A 6481-nucleotide genomic window follows, 5' to 3' on the forward strand; every position below is an offset into this window, starting at 1 on the left:
TGTCATTAAGAGTAATCATCACTGGAGGTGAGTTAAAATCATTGATTGGGAAAGACTGAGTCCGTTTTCACACCGTGCTTGTCACAACAACAACTCCTGTGTCTTACTGTAATTGAGGATGTTAAAGGTGCAGCTACGGGAATTTTCACACTCCTGCTCCTCATACACCTCATGCAATCAGATTGTTTGTCCTCCCCACAGGTCAGCCACGGTTCCAAAGCCCCGCTGAAGACTATCGACGTACTCTGTGAGCGCCGATGAACCAGTGACCGTCACCTCAGTGGGGTGTGATTGATAAAGACTTTCCCCAATAACACACAGTTCATTAGGAGCAGGTTAATGGACTGAAATGCGAGATATCACTACGCAGGTCCCCTGGCTCCCAATGGCTCCATTTCTGCTTAATTAGACTCCTAGATGAGTTTCACTCGCTCTGTCCATCTCGCTGAGCCTTTTTCCATTTGCTCGTCTTTCTCTGCAGCTCTCTTCAATCTCACAGGCGGCGCAGAAGAAGACCTGCTCCGTATCTCTCAGTCACCGGGTCAGAGCCTTTTCTATCAGTGCTATTTTGCCTTAGATCAGCCCATTTGAAACCCTTTGATCTGGTGGGTTTTTCTGCACCTGCTAATAATGCATGTGGCGTTATCTGCTTGCACTGGTGTAAAAGGGTTAATTGATCTCAGTTCTGGGGTTAATTGGCTGGACAGGCCTAATGCTGAGGGACCTGACCCCTGGAGGTGCAAGGTCGGAGCTGAGGGGGGTCACCAGAGGAGATGAGGCCCATGTCAATCTGGTGTGACCGAGACATCAAAGAGTTTGGCTGCAGGGAAGTCTTCAAGACGACTGCTCTCTCCCACCCATCTGACTGTGTGCATACATACAGATCCACTGCTCATTATGATGCAGGAGATGCTGATGAAAGATGGGAATGAGCTCATCGACTTAGGAGGTTGCTTGATGTCTTTCTCTCTCTTTCTTTCCTTTTTTATTAGATTATTTCTGAAGCTAAACGTGTCTCTGTATAATGCGAGCCAGCCTCTTCAGTTGCCCAGGGTATCAGGGAGTTCTCTGGGAGAGGAAACAGCAAACCTATAAAGGGAGATCCGCTCCCCGGCCCACAATCTGAGGAAACAGCAACCACAATAAAACGCCTTTTAAAACGGAGCACGTTCATTCATACACACACTTTCACTCCTGCACATAATTATAAGGCAATAACTCAGTCTGTATACTCTCTGGGGAACAGCCAGACAAGCGTCTGCTATTTTTTACTCACTTGAAAAAAAAAAAAAAAAAAAAAAAAAAAAGCAGTGTGGATGCTAAGATACCCATCATTTGACACCCAGGATCGACTTATCTTAATGTCGTTTCACAGACGACTCACATCAGCATGACAAATAGGAACGCGTGTTTGTATATTTTCTTTTTATTCCGCTTTCCTGCCAAACTCCCAACAATTGTGCTCAATCATTGCATTGCTTGACACGTAATCCTATTTCACAGTGTAATTCAGTTTGAATGAGGAGCTCCAGGCAACAGACAGCCTGGTGAGATGTCAGAGACCCGGACTGCAGGCTTCATAGATGAGTATTGGCTGCCCTCTAGTGTCTTCAGTCTCTCCTGCACCCTCAGGATGGAGGCAAAGCTTCAGTAGTGGTGGCACTGATGGGTGATGGAGGTTGTTTAAAGTGTCAGTTCATCCAAATGATTATTTCCTCACTTTAAGTGGTATTTAAGCATATATCATTTTGGTTGTATTTGTCCAGGCTTTGAGATATCCATTACTGAGATTTTTTTCTGCTCCCCTAAACAAAGGAAGTTGATTTAAGCCCGTTCATATTGTTAGCCCTAGCCCTTGTTTGCAAGTGTCACCTTGCCCATCGGAATAGAGTTTCAAGGGATGGTGGTTGAAGACGTCCCCTATGAAATGGGAAAACCCTTCAAGATCCTGATACGTCATCTGTATGCTGGTGCTTAGATGCATCAAGTATTGCCTGGCACTGTGAACATGCCGAGTCTTCTGCAGTGGTGATTTCTCTTGCATGGGCTGAAGGCAGCCTTTTGTGATTGTCAGGAGGACACTCATGACTCGTTGCTACTTAAGTTTCTCGCTCTCAATCCATCAAACAAGTCATTAAATAAAAAAAGAACATTGTCCATTACCAGGCAGGTAGCAGGGCACATTAGGCTAACGTTAGCAACCCGTGCCTGTACCCTGCCAGTCTGCACTAATATTGGAGGAGTGGTAACAACTGCAGCAACTTCACTGCAGGACTTTAGTTGCTATCAGATGGGGAGGGGAATGCCACACAGAAATATGACAAAATGTGAAACTGTCAAGCACAAATCAGCATTAACAATGTAACGTTAGTTAGCTATCTAATTAGCTACCAAGACATCAGCATACTAGCAATTCATTTGTTTTGTTTGTCATTAAAAAAAGATCATGATGCATTCAAACGTCATTAAACTGAGTCATTAATCGAAGATAATATGATGGTTATTGTAATTTTTCAAATCTTTATCAACAAAGAAAATACATTTGTGGGTTTCTTTTGTTGCTTGTTCAGCCATCTTGCAGATGATTTCTTGTAAAATTCAGCTGAAATGTACCTCTGACAAACCTCCCTTTGGAGGGCCATGTAGTCCTGACAGGTCGCCCTACCCTCTATTCCAACAAGAATGGGGACACCCTACCCCTTGGATTGAATGCGCAAAATGAAGGGGTAAGGGCTAAATGGTAGGGGCAAGGGGTGCAATTGGCCTTAGTGTAGTTTGGGGTTGCTCACAACATCTAATTCAATAGCTTCCTCCCTTTCCAGAAAGTTACTCTGAGTTATCCACAGAAAACAATGTCAACCGTTTTCTGAGGGATTATGGTGATCTGGTTCAGTGTCTCCTCACAGACCACAAGGGCTCAAGACCAAGTGTTTGATGGCTCACTGGTTGGCGTTTTGAGTACTTTACAAACATTTGCATCATGTCCACAACTCTGTAGACTTTGTTCAAGGGAGTATCCCACAATGCATAGCACTGTGAAGTAGTAAACAAAGATAAAAAGAAAGAAAGACATGGAAGGAGTTGGCAAGACGACATTTTTCCTTGACAAATATACAGAACTAATTTGGCCGAAGAGCAGGAGACACTTTTTCTTCCAAATGGGAGCGTCAAACACTCCTGATCATCAGACTACATGGAGCCTGACATATCAGCCTCAAACTTTACAGTTCACAAGCAATGACATCAGTTAATGTCCGTGAGGATTTAGGGCTTAGTGGGACATTGGAACTGTTTTTCTGTAGAAATATAGCTCCAATCACAGAAATAGAGAGAGTAGAACGGACATTCCTAATCAAACAAACATAGCAGTATGGTCAGTGGCAGCCATTTTTATGTGTACCATTCCCATTGCAACTGTTGTAGCGTGCGTCTTTCTGTGTAAACTTCTGCATAAACAAACCGACTTGCAGCAAGTTACAAACTTAATGAGGTGAGGTTTTGCATTAACAACCAAATGAGCGGTGGAGCAGTTATGTCACGTTTTCAAATAAGCATGTTACTTTAAAAATATCACCATAACTTATATTCCCCTGTTTATTATGTTGCTATAAATATTAGAGCTGCTGCTTGGTTTTGATGAGTTTTCTCAAAACCTTATATGGTTCCTATTAAACGCTCACAGGATTATTCGGAGTAACCCGTATGATGTTTGTGGAAAGTCACTCAGCTGTTGATTGTAAATGCTTTAAGCAGAACAAACACGGTTCCACTTATAAGTGTTTTAAGGTGACTCCACAAATGTCACATACTATTATCTCAAAATGTTGCAAGATGAAACTGTGTGCATTAAACTAATGTAAGTGAGAAAATATGTTTGTTGTATCTTGGGGGAACTACCCCTTTAAATATCCCCAACTCAACACGTTTTAATGGGCCCAGTGTGTCAAAGTTATATGAATTAATTATGCTCTTTTTGTTAGCATTTTTTCTCATGTCGCAGTTTATATCTGCAAATTGATCTCACAATGCCAAGTCATAAGAGTTACAGATGTGCTTGCTGAGCTGTACTACATGTATCCAGATGTGATTAAAGAGCAAGGAATCATTCTGAACCCTTGCAGCCACTAGAGGTCGCTGTAATCAAAGGAAACCAGTTGCAGTTAATGAGCACCTCTGGTTCTGTGCAGACTCCTTCTGCATGGGTGTCAATATCCATCCATCAACCACGGGAGACTGATGTCTGACAACATGAACAAGGTGTCGTGGCAGTGTTTGTTCGCTGTGACTGTTTTCTCTACTGCGAGGGGCACATTAGCTGAAAGGAGGAAAATGAATTGTCTATTTCTGGCCGGTGTTCCTGGTTGAGGACATATAGATCGTATCAAGCTTCAAGTCTGGAACATATCTATCTTGTTTCAGTGTGGCTTCATCTGATCTACTGCACCATCTGTATACCACAGTTACTGTAGGAGAGGGGCAATTTACAGTTAAGAAATGTCAGATTAACACCAGCAGTTACTTTCTCTTTCTTTGTCCCAGCCTTTTTCCCACCACCCCCCTTCTCCGTCTTAATCTTTAATCTCCGGAGATATAAATATATGAGGCACTCCAAGCTAACAATGGACTGATTGAATCTCCGTGAGCTGCTCTGTGACAGAGCAGTCAATCACAGTGTCCTCTGCTAATCAGTGTCTTTCTTGAGAAGAGGAGAGGGCACAATAAGAGAACAGGTCAGGAGGGAAGCAGGAGTGATGACAAGACGCTGGCACTAGAAATACAGAGGACCGAGGGATGAAGGGAGGTTTATATGTGGATTGAGGGATGAAAAGAGGTCTGGATGAATGGAGCAGAATCAAATCTCCAGCTCTGGGGAGGTCTACACACTCAGGATCCATTAATCCCGCACAGATCCCCCTTTTCTTTATGTTTCATTTCCTTCTTCCTTGAGAAAAAGAAAAGAAAGTCTTTAGTTTTCCACTTGTTTGGCTTTCTCATAATCACCAATATTCTCTTATCAACTGCTTAATCATTAGGTTTTGAATATGGCTTCTGTATTTTAATGCCTGTGCTTATTTTCTCTCCCTCGTTCCCACTGAAAACATTTTCAGAAGTTGAGCGTTCTGCTTCAAGCTTTGCCGTGGGATCTGATGTAAACTTTAAATGTACCACAGAGAGTTAATTGCGTTGCAGCAGGCAAGGGATCACATTTGGGACTTATCAGCTTTATAATTTTCCCTCTTTCTTTCTTTATTGAAGAGGAGTGGATTACTTCCAGACCTTGACAAGGAGACTCAGACACAGAGGCTGGTTCCATCCAAATGTTCCTGCAAATCTTTTCAGCAGCGTGGTGTGGCTGCGGGTAGGGATTGTTGGCTGGTGTGTTGGTCCAACACTTTGGTCCAGACAATGACCGCATATAGAGATGGCCCAGATGGAGTGAGATATCTTAACAACAAATGCATGTGTAGTCATGTGATTTGGTACAGACATTTCACAAACACGTTTCTCCTCCTATTTTGCATCTGGTGTCACAAACAGGACAACATTCCCACTTGTCTAACACTCCAGTTTTTGACAGTGGTGGAAAAAGCACACACAGAGTTTTACTTAAAAGGGAACTACACCTATTTTCAAAATGTATACATGTTATTTATATGGTCTAGGGCACTCCAAAAGTATTAGCAGACATGAACAACTCTCACCCAATTCCAAAAACTAGAGTGCTAAACCTCAAGTTTGTGATATCATAGGGCATAAAGTCTGGAGCTGCCCCAAAAGAGATGTTCTAGATGACACAGAGAGCAGCCAGGGCAGTGTTCTGAGTATATGGGTACGTTTTCTGTCTAATAACTACAAACACTAAAATAGAATAAAGCTCATTTGGGTATAAAAAGGAAAACAAATATTCTGTGGGCTCATAAAATCACGCTCCAATTCATTGTCTATGGAGCAGCTCCAGACTTTATACTCCATGACATCACAAATTTGAGACTTTGGTTTCTGGTTTGAGAGAGTAGCTCATGTTCACAAATATTAATTGAACTTTTCTGGGCCCTGGAAATAACATATTAGAATTCTAAACTGAGCTGCTGTTCCTCTTTAAGTAAAAGTAGTTTTACCACAATATAGAAATACTCGTGCATTCAAAAGTTTACTCCATTGAGAGTGCAGAAGTGTTAGTATCAAAATGTACTTCAAGTCCAACCAGTAAGGGTGCTTATTATGCAGAATTGTCAATTTCAGAAGTATTTCTAAATATAGTGCATGTGAATGTCACCAGGCGATCAATAAAGTCTTATCTTTATCCACATTAATATATTATAATTTATTAGTTGATTATATTTAGTATTATTAATCTAAATCTTCAAAGTAGGCCTCACTTAAGGTACCAGATAAATGTAGTGTAGTTAAAAGCACAATATTACACTCAGAATAAAATGAAATACTCAAGAAAAGTAAAAGTGCTACCTCAGATTTGTAC

The sequence above is a fragment of the Epinephelus fuscoguttatus genome, linkage group LG19 (assembly GCF_011397635.1).
Source record: "Epinephelus fuscoguttatus linkage group LG19, E.fuscoguttatus.final_Chr_v1".
NCBI classification, from domain to species: domain Eukaryota; kingdom Metazoa; phylum Chordata; class Actinopteri; order Perciformes; family Serranidae; genus Epinephelus; species Epinephelus fuscoguttatus.